We start from the raw sequence: 22,436 nt of genomic DNA, 5'->3' as shown, positions 1-22,436 counted from the left end.
ACTTCCTTGTCTCGCGTGACATTAAAGTGTCTCAGAGAAATTGTTTGAAAGTAGGGAGTGATGTGCAAGAAGTCTCGATGGACTTCAAAGTGTCTTCCGAGAAGATCACGTCTCGACCCAAGTTTTTTTATTATAATAGATATACTGTAAATATATACCAGTAATGGCGTACTTCACAATAACGTGCAGTGAATACACTTGACTTATAGTTTTCATCCTCTTTTGCTGTATGTTTAGCATTCGTTTGCTCAGAGGTTGATGCGCTTGCTGCTTTGTGAGCAGCTCTTCTTTTCTCCACTCTAGCAGCCCGCTTCTTCTCTTCTTCCGTCAGCATCTTTTTGTGTTAAAACGGATTAAGTCAGTTTTGTGCTTCAATTACTTAGTATGTTTTCTTTAATTTTTCACTTAAGCTGGCACTTAAGTGTTCAATCTGCCTCAAGAATGATTTAAGATATGAAGAGATAGAGGAAGTGATGGCAAAGGTGGTAGGGATGAGAACGGCGCCCGTACGCATGCGCCGCACGGACGCCCTGGTGCGTGCTGCCGAGAGTTGATTCCACAATAAAATAAAATAAAAAATAAAAAGGAATAAAAATCATCACCCCGAAAGAAGACAGTAGAGGTCACATAGTATATGTGTACCAAATTTCAGGTCAATCGGTCAAACGGTTTGCGAGCTACAGGTGATTTAAAAACCTGGACAGACAAACGGACAGCCACGGTAGCGTATTATATAAGAAGAAAGATATATACACCGTATATATATATTTATATATAAGGTGAGGATGGATTATTTTCCCTTGCTTAGCCAAGAGGCCATGGGAAAGGAAGGTCAGCAAGGGATCATCGATATTAGCATTCCGTGCTACGACATGGACACAGAAGGAGCTATGGCATACCAGGGCTGGTGTCCCAACAACCACGGAGAGACTTTGGCTGGACTTGGACACGTGGAAAGTCAGGACAGTGGGTGACTCCCTTCTTTGGGAAGAGCATCCCTCTGTATACTGGGTGGCAGCATCCCATCTGGCGAGCCCCAGTATGAGTGGCCGCAGAGCAGCATGGGAGTTATGGTCCCATGGGCCTGTATTTTCTAGTTTTGTGTGGGCCACCAGGGGGAGCTGTTGGATACTGAAGGTAAAAGGACTATTGGGACTCTGCCTGAGCTTCTTTGAGGCAAAAGATTAAGCAACAGAAGTACTCCAGTTAAATATGAACCCTCCACTTGGCACAGGGAGTTGGAGTGGAAAGAGGAGGCAGACAACACTGCCCTGAGTAGAGTGGAGGAGAATGGAGCAAATAATAGAGGGACTGAAGAGTTTCCTGTGCTGTGCTGTCGAGTGTTGAAACACTTTATGGCAGTGTGGAGAAGAAACCTGTGAAAGCTATGTTTTTTTGTAAATAAAGAACAGGTTTTGGACCCAGGACTTTGACCGTAGTAGTTGTGTGTGGGGTTTTGTGGTTCGGTGTGCCCCCTGCAGGCCACAATATATATATATATATATATATATATATATATATATATATATATATATATATATATATATATGGTTGAAATAGTTTACTGTCAAATAAATGCAAAGAGTACACGACTCGTGTTTCGCCCTCATTCTGGGCTCATCAGGTGTACACACTCCACTGCACTCCCTCTCGGGAATCGAACCTCGGACGTCAGCGTCAGAGGCAATGCCCCTAACGTTGCACCACGGCGTGTGGTTTGTTTATTTGACAGCATGTAGATCGGGGTAATTACATTCACGGCATTCGTAGTCTGTGCCACAATCTGATTGTATGGGTGGTTACCTACCAGGTAACGCTTGTGGTTGGCCAGCAATCTGCTAACATCCGCAGTAAACTATTTCAACCATTCTATGATCTGCTCCTCACAAAACTGAGGGCACCGTGGCGGATGTTAGCAGATTGCTGGCCAACCACAAGCGTTACCTGGTAGGTAACCACCCATACAATCAGATTGTGACACAGACTACGAATGCCGTGAATGTAATTACCCCGATCTACATGCTGTCAAATAAACGAACCACACGCCGTGGCGCAACGTTAGGGGCATCGCCTCTGACGCTGACGTCCGAGGTTCGATTCCCGAGAGGGAGTGCAGTGGAGTGTGTACACCTGATGAGCCCAGAATGAGGGCGAAACACGTGTCATGTACTCTTTGCATTTATTTGACAGTAAACTATTTCAACCATTCTATGATCTGCTCCTCACAAAACTGAGGGCACTGTGGCGGATGTTAGCAGATTGCTGGCCAACCACAAGCGTTACCTGGTAGGTAACCACCCATACAATCAGATTGTGACACACGAATGCCGTGAATATATATATATATATATATATATATATATATATATACATATATACAGTATGTGTGTGTGTAAATTTATATATTTACATATTTCCAAATATGTATTGTATATAAACATTGTGTTTTGTTATGTTACAATATTTGTTATGATTGGCTGTCCTATAACCTTACTCTTGCATGCACTTACAATGCCACAGTACACGTTTGCACAGTATTTTGGCACTGGCCATAGGTCACTTTATTTATGAATAGAGCAAGGAATTAGAAAATTTAACATAAAGAATCACACAAAGATATTGAGCCTGGAAGGTTAGCAGAAGCTCCCTCCGTAAGGTAAATTAAGGACAATGTTAATAAACATCAAATTTTAAAGACATTTTGCAGAATTAGAATTTTTTTTTTATAATTTTAAGTAAAATAAGACATTGTTTTCCCATTGTGTATTAATGGAAGGAATGAACATTCTTACAGGAGGGTAAAATAAAGCGACAAACTAGCAATGAAGTATTAGTCACCACTGTAGATCGTTTATTAATCAGTAATGTCCCATCGTATGTTGCATGGTTTTGGATTACTATGGATCTAAAACTGTTTAACAAGTAAACCTAAATTTTATTACAATAACTTCATCATGGTACGTTCCCAAAGTGTGATCCAGTGAGGCATTTGCCTAATGCCACTGTTCACAATCAGTGTCTTGACTAGGCAGTTCTTTGGATAATCAAGAGAAGTGAGTGCAATGATTGATGTGGAGTGTAAATTAACATTAACTGACTTTAATTCATTACCTGAAATTCTGTTTGAAAAGTCCTGACACTGCCTCACATTATCAGGGATGCAAACTTTGCAAATTCTGCTAAACGATTGACATACCACCTCTATCTTCATCACTATAGACAAAACAGATTCCACAGAAGATATTGAGGGAATGTTAGGAAAGCATGCAAACTTTCATTTAGCAAAGTCTCTATCTTTTATGTAATAAATTATATGGGTTGATGAAAGTTTATATTTCAGGTACAATTATTTAAATGATGCAGACATATCACCAGTAAAGCAAATCAACACAAGATAGGCAATTCAATCCTTTTTCGGCTGCTCCCATTAGGGGTCGTCACAGCAGGTCATCTTTTTCCATATCTTCCTGTCCTCTGCATCTTGCTCTGTTATACTCACCACCTCCATGTCCTCTCTCACCACATCCATAAACCATCCCTAGCATTCTTCTCCCAATATACCCAGCATCTCTCCTCTGCAAATATCCAAACCAATGCAGTCTCACCTCTCTGGCTTTGCCTCCAAACCGTCCAACCTGAGCTGACCCTCTAATGTACTCATTTCTAATCCTGTCCATCCTTGTCACACCCAATGCAAATTTTGACATTTTTAACTCTGCCACCTCCAGCTGTGTCTCCTGTCTTTTTGTCAGTGTCACCGCCTGCAACCCAAATAACATACCTGGTCTCACTACTGTCCTGTACACCCTTCTCTTTCACTCTTGCTGGTACCCATCTGTCACAAATCACTCCTGACTCTTCTCCGCCAACTCCACCCTGCCTGCACTCTCCTCTTCACCTCTCTTCCACAATCCCCATTACTCTGTACTGTTGATCCCAAGTATTTAAACTCATCCACCTTCGCCTACTCTACTCCCTGCATCCTCACCATTCCTCTGACCTTCCTCTCATTCACACACGTATTCTGTCTTGTTCCTACTCACCTTCATTTCTCTCGTTTCTAGAGCATATCTCCACCTCTCCAGGGTCTCCTCAACCTGCTCCCTACTATCGCTACAGATCACAATGTCATCAGTAAACATCATAGTCCACTGGGACTCTTGTCTAATCTCGTCTGTCACCATTGCAAATAAGAAAGGGCTCAGATCTGATCCCTGATGTAATCCCACCTCCACCTTAAATGCATCTGTCACTCCTACTGCAGACCTCACCACTGTCACACTTCCTCATACATATCCTGTACAAATCTTACATACTTCTCTGCCACTCTCGACTTCCTCATACAATACCACAGCTTCTCTCGAGGCACCCTGTCATATGCTTTCTCCAGGTTCACAAAGATACAATGCAACTCCTTCTGGCCTTCTCTATACTTCTCCATCAACACCCACAGAGCAAACATCGCATCTGTGGTGCTCTTTCCTGGCATGAAACCATACTGCTGCTCAGTAATCATCCCTTGTTAACTGAGCTTCCACTACTCTTTCCCATAAATTCATGCTGTGGCTCATCAATTCTATCCCCCTGTAGCTACTACAGCTCTGCACATCCCCCTTATTCTTAAAAATCGGTACAAGTGCACTTCTTCTCAACTCTTAAGGCATCATCTTACTTTCCAAGATTGCATTAAACAATCTGGTTAAAAACTCCACTGCCATCTCTCCTAAACACCTCCATGCTTCCACAGGTATGTCATCTGGTCCAATAGCCTTTCCATTCTTCATTCTCTTCATAGCTGTCCTTACTTCCTCCTTGCTAATCTGTTGCACTTCCTGGTTCACTATCTCCACATCATCCAACCTCTTCTCTTTGTCTCTCATTGTCTTTATTCATCAACCTCCCAAAATAGAATAAAACTAAACAAATAATATTAAAACAGGAAAAAGCTAATACAGTAGCAGATTAGTGTAAAGAATTTTGAAAAGTGCACCACAGTACCTGGATCAACTGTAAGCACAAAAAGATAAAAATATTTTAATTTGGATTTAAGAGCAACACCTGATAGAGCATATCTAATAATTTTAGGTTGATTCTTCCAACTATGATTAGTATAGTGGGTAAAATTAATTTCACCCGGTTTGGTTCTAGCTCTTGGTACAATCAGCTATCCAGTTCCTTAGGATCTAAGAGGTGTATTTGGTGTATATTCAGCTAACATCTGTTATATATTTTGGACCTAAGCCGTCTAATGACTTATGCTCTAAAAGCAGTATGTTAAGCTAACTGGAAACTAATGTAGAGATCTAACTACTACAGTAACATTTCCCCTATTCTTAGTTTCAGTGAGAACTCTGACAGAAGCATTTTAAACAAGTTGCAATTTTAAAAGCCTTTTTGGGCAGGCCTGATGAAAAGCATTGTTGTAGTCTATTCTTTTGAAGTTAAAGGAAGGAATACATTTTTCTAATCTGTTTTTGACATCAAACCTCTAATTTTAGAGATGTTTTTGAGACAATAGAATGTGATTTAATTACAGTTTTAATATGAGTTCTAAAACCGAGTTCTGTGTCCAGAAGTACATCAACATTTTTGACTTGGTTTTTAGTGTTTAAACCCCGTAGAGTTGAGGTAGGAAGCAACTCTTAGTCCTTCCTGTTTATTAACAAATAATATGATTTCTGTTTTATCTTTGTTTAGTTGAAGGAAGTTTTCCTGCATCAAGATGCTATTAACCTGTATATGTGACGCAAACCATCTAAGAACCACTTCAGATATCCCTACCACATTGTAGTTCCAGTAAGAACAGTACGCTGCTATGCTAACAACAAGCCATGGATTACAAATGATATCAAGGGCCTTTTGAATCAGAAGAAAAGGGCTTTTAAAAACGGTGATCAGCATGAGCTCAAGCGCGTGCAGAAGGAACTCCGAGTCCAACTCAGGGCGGCGAAGGAGCAGTACAGGAGAAAGCTGGAGCAGAAGTTGCAGAATAACAGCATGAAGGAAGTGTGGGATGGGATGAAGATCATCACTGGCTGCAGCTCGAAGCGGGGTACCACCATTGAGAGAGACGTGAAGAGAGCAAACCAAATGAACAACTTTTTTAACAGGTTTGACCACCCTAACCCACTCTCACTCTCACCTCGGAGTACTGCACCCTCCACACATCCTTCTGCTGATACCAGCATAGGAAAGACATCCCCACCCATAATTACAACAGCGCAAGTGAGCAGAGAGCTGAGGAGACTTCGTGCCAGCAAAGCAGCGGGTGACTTTCGGCCTGTTGCTCTGACATCACATGTGATGAAGACCATGGAGAGGCTGCTGCTTCACCACCTTAGGCCACAGGTTCAACACGCCCTTGACCCTCTGCAGTTTGCATATCAGGAGAAGGTGGGAGCGGAAGATGCCATCATCTATATGCTACACCGATCCCTCTCTCACTTGGACAGAGGCAGTGGTGCTGTAAGAATTATGTTTCTAGACTTCTCTAGCGCCTTCAACACAATCCAACCTCTGCTCCTTAGGGACAAGCTGACAGAGATGGGATTAGATTCATACCTGGTGGCATGGATCGTGGACTATCTTAAAGACAGACCTCAGTATGTGCGTCTTGGGAACTGCACGTCTGACATTGTGGTCAGCAACACAGGAGCGCCACAAGGGACTGTACTTTCTCCGGTCCTGTTCAGCCTATATACATCGGACTTCCAATACAACTCGGAGTCCTGCCATGTGCAAAAGTTCGCTGATGACACTGCTATCGTGGGCTGTATCAGGAATGGGCTGGAGGAGGAGTATAGGGACCTAATCAAGGACTTTGTTAAATGGTGCGACTCAAACCACCTACACCTGAACACCAGCAAAACCAAGGAGCTGGTGGTGGATTTTAGGAGGCCCAGACCCCTCATAGACCCAGTGATCATCAAAGGTGACTGTGTGCAGATGGTGCAGACCTATAAATATCTGGGAGTGCAGCTGGATGATAAATTAGACTGGACTGCCAATACTGATGCGCTGTGCAAGAAAGGACAAAGCCGGTTATACTTCCTTAGAAGGCTGGCTTCCTTCAACATCTGCAATATGATGCTGCAGATGTTCTATCAAACAGTTGTGGCGAGCGCCCTCTTCTACGCAGTGGTGTGCTGGGGAGGCAGCATTAAGAGGAAAGACGCCTCACGCCTGGACAAACTGGTGAGGAAGGCAGGCTCTATTGTTGGCATGGAGCTGGACAGTTTAACATCTGTGGCAGAGCGAAGGGCGCTCAGCAGGCTCCTATCAATTATGGAGAATCCACTGCATCCACTAAATAATGTCATCTCCAGACAGAAGAGCAGCTTCAGCGACAGACTGCTGTCACTGTCCTGCTCCACTGACAGATTGAGGAGATCGTTCCTCCCCCAAACTATGCGACTCTTTAATTCCACCCGGGGGGGTAAACGTTAATATTTAACATTATACATAGTTATTGTCTGTTTTTTCACCTGCATTATTATCATTCTTTAATTTAATATTATTTATTGTATCAGTATGCTGCTGCTGAAGAATGTGAATTTCCCATTGGGATTAATAAAGTATCTATCTATCTATCTATCTATCTATCTATCTATCTATCTATCTATCTATCTATCTATCTATCTATCTATCTATCTATCTATCTATCTATCTATCTATCTATCTATCTATCTATCTATCTATCTATCTATCTATCTATCTATCCTATCTAGGAGAATTTTGTGCTCAACAGAATCAAAGGCAGTATAAAGTTCTCTAAAGATCCCAAACCTTACATGTCTTACAAATTGTGTCATTTAGGGATAGATAGATAGATAGATAGATAGATAGATAGATAGATAGATAGATAGATAGATAGATAGATAGATAGATAGATAGATAGATAGATAGATAGATAGATAGATAGATAGATAGAAAAAGTCTTCTGCAGTGGCCTTAAAGGTTTTCACTCAGTTCTTCAAGAAGAATTTGTTAATACACAGTGTACAGTAGTAGTCTTAACTTTCTACATCCGGGCAGTGTACAGGAATGATTAAGCTATATATTGCTCTAGTGATGCCTCATTTGGAATACTGTATGCAGTTTGTGGCTCTTTATATTAAAATGACCTACTGTAGCAGCAGTAGACGAAGTCTGGAGAAGAACGACTAGGCTGATTCCAGGACTGAGAGGTATGAGCTATGAGGAGTGACTGAAATGGAACCTTTTCAGGTTAAGCTAAAGGGACTAAGGGGTGACAAGACTGAAGTGTTAAAGATTATGAAAAGAAGTAGTACGGTGAATCCAAGATGTTATTTTAAAATGAGTTCTTCAACAAGAATACAGGGACACCGATAAAAACTCGTTAGGGGTAAATTTTCCTCAATTATTAGTACTAGGGTGTTGTACCATGTTAGCCATTATGAATGTAGAGAAAAGCCAAGCAAAATGACACCTTTTATTGGCTAACTAAAAAGATTACAATATGCAAGTTGGCATATTGTTTGAACAAGATTGCTACTTACAACAAATGGGGACTGCAATGGGCTGTCGGTTTGCACCTCACTATGCAAACCTATTTATGGCAAAATTGGAGGAAGATTTCATGTCAATGTGCATCGTAAAACCATTGTTGTATCTCCGTTACATAGATGACATCTTCATAATCTTGACTGCCAGTGAGAAGGACCTCCTCCATTTTCATAATGAATATAACTCTTTTCACCTCAACATAAAGCTGAAGCTGAATTACTCAAAAACAGAAGTCAGCTTCCTTGACACCACCGTTCAACTGAAAGACAACACCCTTGTAACTTCTGTTTTTCACAAACCGACAGACAAGCGGACCTACCTGAAAAGTGATAGCTTCCACCCCAAGCATATAAGGCGCTCCATTATTTTCAGCCAAGCAATACGGTACAATCGTATTTGCTCACAACCAACAGACCGGGATCAACAATTGCAGGAGCTCAGACAAGATTTCATCAGACAAGGTTACACCCCCAAAACAACAGACACTCAAATAAGAAGAGCTACTGCCATACCCAGAAACAACCTTCTGGAATATAAAAACAAAGACAACAAGAACCGCATCCCCCTTGTTGTCACCTACAACTCACATCTTGAAACACTTCGAAAAATTATAAAAGAACTTCAGCCAATACTAAACAATGACCAAACAATGAAAAATGTATTTCCTGAACCTCCCCTCCTGGCATACAGACAACCACCAAACCTTCAGCAACTAATTGTCCGAAGCTCCCTAAGTGAACCAACAGAAAATGGCACATCTCCCTGTCTACAGAAAAGATGCAAAACATGTGCCCACATTTATGATACAGACTGTATAGTTATACCACACTGCCGACTTGAATATCACATAAAGGGATCATTTTCCTGCAGATCATCTAATGTAGTCTACCTAATTTTCTGCATGAAATGCCCTGACACTGCACTATATGTAGAAGAAACTGGACAAACACTCTGCCAGAGAATGAATTTACACAGGTTCCACATTAAACATGGCCACACAGATGTTCCTGTAGCGGCCCACTTCAACAGCCTTGGACACTGTGAGAGAGACTTTAAAGTCACAGTGCTTATGGGCAACTTCAAAACACAGCAAGAGAGAAAAGAATGGGAAGTTAAACTCATGCTAAAATTTAATACTTTACAACATGGATTGAATAAAGACAAGAGTTTTATGGCCAGATATGAGGATTGTTTACATCTCTCAGAATGACAGACAACCTGTCTACAGATCCACATTGTTTTGAAAAAACTCATTACAAACTTCAAAAGACTTTGTTGGACAGTTATCTTATCCAGAGATCTTGACCATACATTGTTCTTCCCTCTCTTGTTAAATTAACCCTAGCCTGAATTAATCTATTATTTTTTTACATTTAAAATTTCTCATTTAAAGATTTACCAATGTTGTTTATTGTCCTAGAGTGTGTATATAAACACAGGGAACTCCAGTCTCTGTATTACATCTTGCCTGAAGAAGTGGCCTGAGTTGCCTCAATTATTAGAAAGCTTTTCTTCTCATAGAAAACTATAGTATGGAATATATATATTTGTAAATTTCCCCTTGGGATTAATAAAGTATCTATCTATCTATCTATCATCTATCTATCTATCTATCTATCTATCTATCTATCTATCTATCTATCTATCTATCTATCTATCTATCTATCTATCTATCTATCTATCTATCTATCTATCTATCTATCTATCTATCTATCTATCTATCTATCTATCTATCTATATTACCAAGTATTGTGGTAGATAGTAAGACTTTAGGGACCTTCAAAGCTGAACATAATGTAATTCTGGAGAAATTAAGTGAATAGGATTGACAAGGTTTGTTAGTCTGAGTGTCTCTGAATCTTAGACCATTCCCTCACTCAGCCTCCCTGGAAAAGTCTATTCGGGGGTTCTGGAGAGGAGGGTCCGTCGGATAGTCAAACCTCGGATTCAGGAGGAACAGTGTGGTTTTCGTCCTGGTCGCGGAACAGTGGACCAGCTCTACACCCTTAGCAGGGTCCTGGAGGGTGCATGGGAGTTCGCCCAACCAGTCTACATGTGTTTTGTGGACTTGGAAAAGACGTTCGACATGTCCCTCGGGGAATCCTGTGGGGGGTGCTCCGAGAGTATGCGGTACCGGACCCCCTGATAAGAGCTGTTCGGTCCCTGTACGATCGGTGTCAGAGCTTGGTCCGCATTGCCGGCAGTAAGTCAAACCTGTTTCCAGTGAGAGTTGGACTCCGCCAGGGTTGCCCTTTGTCACCGATTCTGTTCATAACTTTTATGGACAGAATTTCTAGGCGCAGCCAGGGTGTTGAGGGGGTCCGGCTTGGTAGACTCAGGATTGGGTCACTGCTTTTTGCAGATGATGTTGTCCTGTTTGCTTCATCAGGCCGTGATCTTCAGCTCTTTCTGGATCGGTTCGCAGCTTAGTGTGAAGCGGCTGGGATGGGAATCAGCACCTCCAAATCCGAGACCATGGTCCTCAGCCGGAAAAGGTGCCCTCTCAGGGTTGGGAGCGAGATCCTGCCCCAAGTGGAGGAGTTCAAGTATCTCGGGGTCTTGTTCACAAGTGAAGGAAGAATGGAGCGTGAGATCGACAGACGGATCGGTGCGGCGTCCGCAGTGATGCGGGCACTGCATCGGTCTGTCATGGTGAAAAAGGAGCTGAGCCGCAAGGCAAAGCTCTCTATTTACCAGTCGATCTATGTTCCTACCCTCACCTATGGTCATGAGCTATGGGTAGTGACCGAAAGAACGAGATCGCGAATACAAGCGGCTGAAATGAGTTTCCTCCGCAGGGTGTCTGGGCTCTCCCTTAAAGATAGGGTGAGAAGCTCAATCATCCGGGAGGGGCTCAGAGTAGAGCCGCTGCTCCTCCGCATCGAGAGGAGTCAGATGAGGTGGCTCGGGCATCTGATCAGGATGCCTCCCTGGTGAGTTGTTCCGGGCATGTCCAACCGGGAGGAGGCCCCGGGGAAGACCCAGGACACGCTGGAGGGACTATGTCTCTTGACTGGCCTGGGAACGCCTTGGGATTCCCCCGGAAGAGCTAGAAGAAGTGGCCAGGGAGAGGGAAGTCTGGGCATCTCTGCTCAAGCTGCCGCCCCCTCGGATAAGCGGAAGAGGATGGATGGATGGATGGATTGACAAGGTTTGTTAGTCTGAGTGTCTCTGAATCTTAGTCCATTCCCAACTATGTGGATATTTCATGTTCTTTCTGTTTTTGTTTGGGATTTCTCTTGGGTTCTCTCTTTTTGCCTCAAACCGAAAGACTTGATGGCTTAGCTGACAACCCTATATAATTATGGTATTAGTATGCATGGTTGTATGTGTGTAAGTAAGTGTGATATTGTGAGAACAGCCTCTGGCATCCTGTATTCCAAATATCCATTTTCAAATAGCTTACAAGAAAAGTAAGCTTACAGTCAGGCTGTTTTGAAATCCTTATAATCTTAAATCCTCTAGTTACACAATATGACCTAACAAATAATAAATTGTTTTCATTTAGAAGTAAAGAAAGGTAAATGGGTTGAATACATTGTATGTTTCTTCTCTTGTGAGAGTAAGCATATGCATTTTATTTGAAATAAATACTTCACTGATTATAATATAAATAATTTAAATTATAATATAAATAATGATTATATTATTTTACAGAAATGCTGTGGTGTTTGCCATGTTGTGTTTAAAGTATTAGGCACGGTTCAGTGCTGAGCAGAGCACAATGTAAGTTCAGTTTTCACTCAGTTTCTATTTAGGCAAGTTTCTATGCCACACATTTAATTTTAAAAATAAGTAGCTAACAAAAATTATAGTACAGTTATAGAGTATAAATTCAAAGGTTCAGAAGTAATCAAGTGTCCTTAGAAATTGGCAGGAGGCTGGTTTTTATAATTACTGTTTTAAATGCTTTATTTTTTTTACAATAAAAGGTGTTCATTGATGCGCATTTGTCTGCCTGGTAATGAGAATCAATAACCTGAAACAGCAAAAGGGATGAGAGAGAAAGAAATATGTGGGCTGTTAATGGTAGCCATAATTTTGTCAGTGTGTTTAGCTTGCTATTGCTGCGAAGGAAGCCCTCTTATAGGAACTGCTGTTTGAAGAAGTTAGAAGTGATTTTCTCTTTAAACGATTGCTAAGTGTTTTTAATTGTTTTAAAAAGCTCAATTAGATTGATACCTGCTCTCCCCTACTTCTGCAATTTTGGCCTTGAGGCCAGTGTACCTATAAATTCCTTAGGGCTATGTTGTTTGGAAATATGTGCTCTCCAGTAGAGCCACCTCAGCCAAAACAGCAAGACAAAGACCAATCCAAAAAAAAAAATGACCCTCATAATGGTTCCTATTAAGTCAATGAGAGTTTCATCTCGAACCGAGCTATGAGGACCCTCTTTTGGAGCCAGGCCTGCAAATGGTGGTTCTCACAGAGTGTCTGCTCACTGGGAGATTGCAACAAAGTCCAGTTAGCCTCAATTTCAAAAATTGGAGTTGCTATATTGGCTCACCCACTCACAAGGTTGAAGGTATCGTGCAGTACAGTACCAGTCAAGAGACAGGCAAGAGTGGGACAGATTTTGGGGCATACTAAACCTTGACAATGGAAATTGCTTCTTGGGACACTGTGCTGTTATGGGTCCACAGCTCTTCCAGCAAAGGCCAGTTTGTTTAAAATAAATAATCACCGCGCTCACGGCTTAGGAGGGGGCGTGGTGGCCATAGCGAGCCGCAGGGCGATCTGCGGTGTGGGCGTTTCTCACCTAAGTGCACAGGCGAGGGATTGCCCACATCCGTGATTGTTCCTGTGGCTAATGTGCTGCAGCGGCTATGTCCTCTCTGCATATATAGAGAAGCGTGAGCCGGTTAGAAGGGAAAAAAGTAAAAGAAAGGAAGAAAGAAAGACGGAGGTTATGGAAGGAAGGAAGGAAGCATGCAAGGAAGGGAGAGAGAGCGAGTGCGCCGGTGCGAGTGAGTGAGCGAGCGTGAACAGGCTTGCAGCAGCTGAGTAGGCAACCTGGGTGTTAGGCCGACACCCCGGGCATAGTAGTTGTTGTCGCTCCCGCAGAGTTTTATGAAGGACGGGAGTGACTGGAAGGCCGATGATTCTCCACGGATGGCCGCGGGAGTCAGGACTTGGGAATGTGGTGTCATCCACTTGAGAGCTTTGGCTGTTGGAGGAATTCCCAGGTCACTGTCAGGGGGAGCCGACCGGAGCCAAGGATCGGAAAGGCGACTGACAGTAACAGGAGGAGTAGGCTGAAGGTCAGCTGAAATGAGAGGATCTTGCCTGCTGAGTAGCCCAGACGGGAGTAGCAGGGGAGCCGCCACGCTAACAGGAAAGAAGCACCGGGTTTGTCATTTGTTTTTAAAGACTGCTTCCTGAAAGAACGTTTTAACCTCATTTTAAAGGATTGTTTTGTTTTTGTGTATTTTAACCTCCACACGTTTCTATTATTGGATTATTTAATTGAACTGTTGAATGAACTGCACAGCACTTTAATTTGAACACTGACTGTTTTTGATTGTCTTTTAATAAAAACACTTTGCACTTTGTTACACCATCCCCTTGCTCATTGTTATTGCCTCACTGTCTAGCTCATTGGTGACATTACCAACGGTGTTGGGTTCAAGGGCTCCCTAACAGCCAATGGGAGCACAGAGCTGAACCCGCATTGTCACAGACACATGAACTACTCTGGCAAGAAAGGAGCCAGAACTCAGTGCCGCAAGGATTGGTGCTGGATCCTCTCCTCTTTTCTCTGTACCACTACTTCTCTAGACCATATCATCCAGTCCCATGGATTCTCATATCAGTGCTGCCAATAATATGCAGCTGTACCTATCGTTCTCTCCAGAGGACCACCTGGTATGGGTAGAATCTTGGCATGATCACTGATAGAGTATCTAAACCAGGATAACAAGCACCAAATGTAGCTCAATCTGGTAAAGAGGGACTTCTACGGTATGTTATCCCGGCCAGTCCATCTGTTCAATGCCCCATCTTTCCTCAGCTTGGCTTATTGCCACTAACACCCACCAAATTAGTCCATAACCTTGGGGTGCTAATTGATGGCCACTATTAAACACAACCACACTTTAATTGTCTCTCATTCATGCAGAATCACTCTGTATAACATCCACAAGATCTGACCGAAACTGACACAGTATACAGCACAGTTTCTGCTCCGGGCATTGACCTTATCACGCATGGACTACTGTAACTCTCTACTGGTTACCAAGTCAATGCAGAGGATTCAAAATGCAGCAGCACGTCTTGTCTTTAACCAGTCAAAACAGGCGCATGTCTTTCCTCTTTTCAGGTCGCTAACATTGCCTCCCTGTTGTAGCACACATTAAGTTAAGATCTCTGATGCTTGGCGACAGAGTAATCAATGGGTCAGCACCTATATATATGCAGATAATTATGAGGTCCTGTGCTTCTTCACTGCCACTCAGGTTTGCGTGTGAACGGCATCTGATGATTCCACCTCTGCCTAATTAATAATGGCTTTGATAGGCTCTTGTAATTATGGAAAGATTATTCTTGCATTATTATGTTAATTTTAGAGCTCTTATGATGATCAATTTTGAAACCTTATGCTGTAACACTCATTTCCAAACTGTCCCCCAGACTGATATTTACTCGATTATGTTGACTTCCTTTGTAAGTCGCTTTGGAAAAAATCATCTGCTAAGAAAATAAATGTAAGTGTAAGGTTGGACGTTGAACTGACTACAGTACTGGCTCTGGAACCGTAATTCACAGTTAAAGAACTCTCTTTACTACTCTGAAATTGTCATATAGGGTATTTCTTAGGTGGTCTGAGGGTACCACTGGGTGCCAATGTTAGAATAGAAATTAGGGTCACCACAAAGTGAATGAGTTACAGAGGGAAAATTTTATTTGTATATATGTGTTTAATTTAATGTTTATTTTATTATAACATATTTTCTGAGTTACTTTGATTATTATAACAGTGTCATGAACAAGTCAACAAGTTCAGGATGCTTATTTTTTATCTTTCTAATGATTTAGATTTCTTTTCATCTGGTACGGGGTCTCTATGTTGTTTGATAAAACAAAATATATTTCGTCACATTCTGCAAATTAAAGCATCAAAAATGAAACACAAACAGGCATGAGCTTAGAATAACATTTATAAATTCTTGCAAAATTCTGGAAATATCTCTATAATAGAATATCATATTATTAAGGTTTTTTTTTTAGAAGACACTGGCATCTCATTGAGTAATGAAGATTACATTACGATTATGAAAGGTCAACAACATCAATTAGTGTGCTAACTAATTGATGTGGTGCTTATTAATACTTCATCTACTAACATGTGATGTTATTTTAAACAATATTGTTAAAGGATTAGGAAGTATTATAAATCTGGCCTGACTATGTTATAAATAAGCAAATACTTTTCTCAAAAATAGTCTTTAATTTATGACATTCTCAAAACCTGTGACCCAGAGAGGCTGGTACTACATGGCATTTTTCACGATTAGGGTTCATTACTTCATATGTTTTGGATAATTCTAATCCATAAAGATGCATATGATGCATTGTAATGCATTGATGCATTGCATTTAAGAAGAATTAGTGCATGTTTTTGAAAGGCTAATAAAGAAGGTATATTTGAATAACTGAGTTACATGCCTTGTCTGTGATATTAACAGTGAGGTCCCTCTCCTACCAATGATCAGCAGCATCCCCATCCTCACCTAAGATCTACTTTTGCAGATGGAGAGGAGCCATTGAACTGGTTTAGGCCATGTAGTAAGGACGCCTGCTGTTTCCCTTTATAGCTCATGGTCTTTGCACAGAGAAGGACCAGGGGCTGACTCAGGACTAACCTGGGGATTCTCAAGATGGATTGGAAGACATTGATGAAGATAGGGTAGCTTCATCTGTCCCGTTCAGCATATTGCCACTGCCCTCATTAGAATATGAAGGGCAAAAGAAAAGTGAAGTGAACTTGGTGTCCAGAAAGGCAGTTAACAAAGAAGCATAGAAACTACTGAGAGAAAGGAATATCATGTTTCATTAAATGTATTGGGGAATATGAAGCTTGATGACTCGTTTGGGGATCCAGTTGGTCTAGGTCTTCAGGACTTTGTCTGTTATAACTGATCGTGGAACCCCAGGGGTTTATTTTATCCAGGGATGCTGCTGACTAGAGGATATGTTTTCTTCTTCCTTCATTGTCAACTGGGCATAGTTTAACAATTATAGACAGATAATGCTAGGCTCCATTTATGTTAATCAAATTTTAACCACTTTTTCCTGTCTTTTTAAACAAATGTGTCTTTAGCTGTTATGTAATTAGTAGTTATAAACTTGAACCTATGAACTTGTCCTAACAGTCTGTGCCTGTACTCTCTGAAGAGCACCATACAAAATAATAAAGTGATTTGAGTTTAGAATGCTAACACACTGTTAAACAATTAGCTGTAAAAGCGTAATATGAAGTGTTACAATTTACTAAATCACTTACTTTACATATTATTTCATAATGGGAGTCTCTGTGTTTTAGTTGTTGTGGGACGTTGGCTATGTATGATATTTATTGATATTATATGATTTGGTGATATGTATTTCACCAAATATGCACCAGCAGTCAGACAATCAGTATTAAAGCAACAAACAATTAGCACTGTGTGAATCCTTATGGAGCGTTACCACAAAATTTATGTTAAAGCATTTCTTTCCTAAATAAATGACAAGCTACCAATATTTAATAAAAATGCAATTGAAGATTGACAGGAACATAACAAGCTGCCGCAGTCCAGAGATGAACAGAGGAGTAGAATGACTAAGTAACTCAGAGTTTTCATGTGAAGAGCTGTGTCTTGAAAAGGCACCTACTAATCTATTGACTGGAAACATCTTCAACAAAGCCACTGGTCTACCACAATAGGGAAGAATTTCAAGGTAACACAGTAGGATGTCCAACTAGAGACTGGACATATCTTCTTTCTCTCTCCCCAGATTGGAGAAAACGATGTTCTCCTATGAAGTGATTATCAATAAAAGCCACGGGCAAATCTGTTATGAAGCTAATGAAACTTAAGCTTCAGGCCCACTAATCCCCAAGGGGCCCTGGAAGCGACTTTAATTTTCACCCTCCCATAACTCAAATTATAAAGAATGGTAAATTTGTATTCATAAGTGAGATAATCAAGTACAACAATTATAATCAAAATCTGACATATAGTGGTTAAAGTTTTAAAATATTTGTGGCGATCTGTCATGGAAGAACCCCATTGAAGAAGGTAAGAATGGTTACCCAGAAATTGTTGCTGATTGCAAAGGGGACCCCAAAACAATGCCAATGTAGCTCTGTCTTGATACCAACCACCTATTCATTTATAAGAATATTCCCCCAACTTTTAGCAACTCTCTGATGATTGTAAAGGAAGGAGAGACATGAATACATCCTAAAATTAGAGTGAAAATAGATAATAGATACTCATGCAGCTTTTGATGCAAAATTAACCATGTTTGCCAAATATTTGTGTGGAAATTTGGCATGCAGCTGGCTTAGACAAACATGTTTTTGCAAGGCCAGTGTGAGATCACAGAGCTGTAGCAGTCATGCACAGAACTTTCACACACATGCGTACTGTGGGATCGTTGCTGAACTGCTATGAGTATGCATTATGTCACAACCTGATCAGCACTCCACCTTTTAACCGTGTTTAAAAAAAGTACTGCAGTTACAATCCAAAATAAAACTTTAAAAGCTCCATCAGAGAACAAAAACATATGGGACACAGTGAAATAATAAATGCAAAAAATCTTCACAGACAGATTGGAAATAAAAAAGACATTCCAGCTGTGCCTAGAGCCACGACTTCAAACAATGGATTGAGCTTTCATGGCATCACTGCATGGCTAATGTGTGCCCCAAGAATATAACTCTGTAAGCACAATTATTTATTTATTTTATACCTAACTAATAGTTTGTGGCCATTTAATGTACTTTTTTTTGTGGTTATACGTGCCTCACAGGTCAGTTCACATTTCTGGCCACAATAATTGGTCCAGCATACAGTAGTTGACAGATGCTTCACTACCTCTTAGGGAAAACTAAAACACCTTTATAATCCACTGTCAAATGATCAGACTCAACATACTTTAAAAAAAGGTCTGGGGCAGCCACCTGTATAATTTCCATGGCTGCAATGGGTTTTGAAAATCAAGACAGATGTGTCCTTGATGGAGTCCAAAACAAGACTGAGGGAAGTGACAAACATCTGAGTGTCAGAACTACAAATGATGTGTATCTGAGCGCCGGAACCGGAAGTGATGCTCTTCTGGCCGTCGGAACCGGAAGTGATGTCTTCAGGGTTGAATCAGACAGGTTTTTTCGTTTTTGGTCTGTAGAGACAACAGAAGAAGGTTTAGCGCACCCTGCCATCCCCTGGCCTCGCGTGAAATTACCTTCACTTGGTCCATACAGCTCCCTCCTATTCGCATGTTTGTGATGGCACTCATAACTAGTTCAATGCATTTCATGGAGTTCAGTGAAGTTCCTGAACATTTTTGTAATTTCGGCAAACTCAGAGTGAAAAAACTCTGCAAAGTTTCCTCATGACTAATTATTACATATGGGAACCTGGTTCAAGGATCGAGATTTTTAATGTATTTTTATTGTAGTACCACACAACCTTCAAACTTTAGAAGTTTTTGACAGTTAGCAATGGGTGATTCTTTATGGAATGTTACCACAAAAGCTATTTAAAAATATTTCCTACCTAAATAGATAGCATAGCATCTCACAAAGCAGCCACTTACTGATTTACTGATGTGAAAAGGTTAAAATTTTGATAAAAAGCTATACCATATGGTTTAGAGTCTGGTCTGCACAACTGGCTTACTATGTTATCTTGAACAAGCTGACAAATCTGCCTGTGTACAAACCATATCTTGGCTATCAGTGGTGTAAGATAAGAAACAGGAAAGAGATCATGAAGGGTTATGGACCAACCAGATAAGCCATTTAATATTACAGAAATAAGTAAAGAAAAAGTCCAATTGAAACTGCAGAGGTTTTGCATCCTCTGTAGTGTGTTGGTTAAGGACTTTTGGAGAGTATCTTTCCTTGAGGTTTACTCAGTGATCTCTGGATGCAGGTTCCTAATTCAACAACAACTTCTGGCCCCGCTGCTGCTTATATCATCCAAGAGACAGAAAAACCAAAACCAGATGTGACGTCAGAGTTTGTCTTTGGACATGTTGTCCCATCTTTGGTTGAGCAAGGAGGACGTGTTACCAGCCATGATCTCTCATCTGTTTGGGTTGGTGGATCTTACTAAAGTCCTGTAGATGCTCCCTGTGTGCACATTCGTGGCCTGGAAATGAGAAAATAATATTGCAAAAGGAACAGGTACAAAGCTTGACCTAGCCTTTAATGGGGAACCAGTCTATCACATGGCACAATCAAATACAAACCAACACAACACAAGTAGACATGGGAAGAACATGATGATTAGATGCATGATTCTGAAAATGGCACTCACGTTTGCATCACCATGCCATGTCGTGTATCATATTAAGTTAAATAGGAAGAAGATTTCTCACATGACTGGAGGGACTGAAGATTTCATCAATGCCAGCAAATGTATATATGAGTTAATTTTAAAAAGTTTAAGAATTGCACCTTTTAAAATTATTTAGATAAATCTGGAAAGAAAATGTTAAAATGTATGTTTATTCTGTTCCCAGGAATACAAATAAATAAAATGCTGATTCCATACCTTGTGATACTTACTAATAATAGGAAATTGAATGAATGCATTTACTGAATCTGTCCGTATCTAACACCAGATTGGGTAGTTCTCTTGCCATCTGTTTGTAAATCTTTGCATAAAATTAGGACATTAGTCATCAGCACTGAAAACTTGACAAGCATTTTCCAAGGTCTATCTGTCCTTCTTAACGCTTTGGAAAAATTGTATTGATTAATGCTTTTTATTCACAACATCACCTGTTCAAATCCCACACCTGGTCTGCAATATGCCACTGGGACAAATGCCTTATATTATATAGACTCATATTTAACTACATAACACTCAATATGAATACTAAGACACAGGAAGCAGAGGGTTATGGTGAGAGGAACCTTATCAGAATTGGCTGATATTAAGAGTTGTGAGCTATAGGGGTTTGTGTTAGGACTGCTGCTATTGTTAATATCTACAAATGATTAGAATAGGAATACAAGCTGGTTAAATTAGCAGATGATACCAAGATAGGTGGATTGGCAGATAATCTTGGATCTGTTAAATCTTCACAGAGGGGCTTACACTGCATACAGGCTCGGGCGGATTTGTGGCAGATGAAATTGAATGTAAGTAAACATAAAGTATTACATGTAGGAAGTAAAAATTTTAGGTTTGAATACACAATGGGAGGTCTGAAAATCAAATGTGCACCTTATGATAAACATTTAGTCATAGTCATAGTGGACACAACACTATAAACTGCCATACAGTATTCAAAAGCCATTAAGAAGGCTAACAGAATGTTAGGTTATAGAGCACAATGTGTTGAGTACAAGTCTAAGGAGGTTCTGCTCAAGCAGTTTTGGTCTCCAGGATATAAAAAGGACATAGCAGTGCTAGAAAAGGTCCAGTGAAGAGCGACTAGGCTGACTTCATAGCTACAGGAGGTGAATTAGGAAGAAAGATTTAAAGAGCTAAGCATTTTTTAGTTTATGCAAAAAAAGGTTAAGAGGAGACATGATAGAAGTGTTTAAAATTAAGAAGAGAATCAATCCAGTGGATTGAGACTGTGACTTCAAAATGAGTTCATCATAAACACAGGGACACAATTGGAAACATGTTAAAGGTTAATTTTACACAAACGTGAGAAGTTTTTCTTTACACAGAACTGTAGACATATAGAATAAGTTACCAAGTGGTGTGGTAGACAGTGGGACTTTACAGACATTCAAAAGTCTACTTGATGTTATTTTAGAAGTAATATGATGCTGATGTTATTTTAGAAGTAATAAGTAAGTGGATAGGACTGGCGAGCTTTGTTAGGCTGAATGGCCTGTTCTGGTCTAGAGTGTTCTAATATTATAATGATACTTTTATAGTGCACTACATTGGTACAATATGTGTCCTATTTTTCATTAAAATATGAGCTTATTTTAGGAGCTGAAGAATAATCACATGAAGAGAGTGAGGCCTTATTATGAGAAGCTGTCAGAAAAATGGTCACTTTAGAATCAAGTAAAACAAAAATGGAAATATTTGATTAGGATTCGGTACTGAAATGCTTAAGCCTTACTCATTACTACAGTTGTTAATAATTTATTAGCGAAGCACATAAAAATGAGTGGGGCAACACTCTGAAGTGCACTGCTGTGGCATCAAGGGAGACGGTTTTGGGGAAAGGTGGCAATAGGAGACGATTTTTGTTATGCAGACTTTATTTCACATATTTATTTGAAGAGCTTCATTTTTTCATCTTGTGATTAGGTCTTTATGTATGTAAGTAATAAATAACTAATAGTGTATAATTTTTTTAATAATATAGAAGAAACCCATTTCACCCACAGTGAAGGCATTATTCTTCAAGCACAGTCTAATTTTGCTTTAGGTCATATATGTCCTTGAATTATTTGGAAGGATTATGCAATAAAAAATGCAACACCATATTTTCCATCCAATGTATTCCTTTCCCTTTAAACCAGTAATTGACAGAGTTTTTTCTGGAGTGGCACACTTTTTGTAACCAAAAACATCCCAAGGTACATTACTATTTTATTAACCACCAACACAGCCGGCAAAAAAACATCTCAGAAATCAGCATTCACAGACACGGCACTTAGTGAACACTTAGATGACATCTCCCAACTGCTTCGTCCATTTGCCTGCCCCTCTGTGCCT

Source organism: Erpetoichthys calabaricus, chromosome 4, assembly GCF_900747795.2.
Source record: "Erpetoichthys calabaricus chromosome 4, fErpCal1.3, whole genome shotgun sequence".
Classification (NCBI taxonomy): domain Eukaryota; kingdom Metazoa; phylum Chordata; class Cladistia; order Polypteriformes; family Polypteridae; genus Erpetoichthys; species Erpetoichthys calabaricus.
This window is presented reverse-complemented; position numbering follows the sequence as displayed.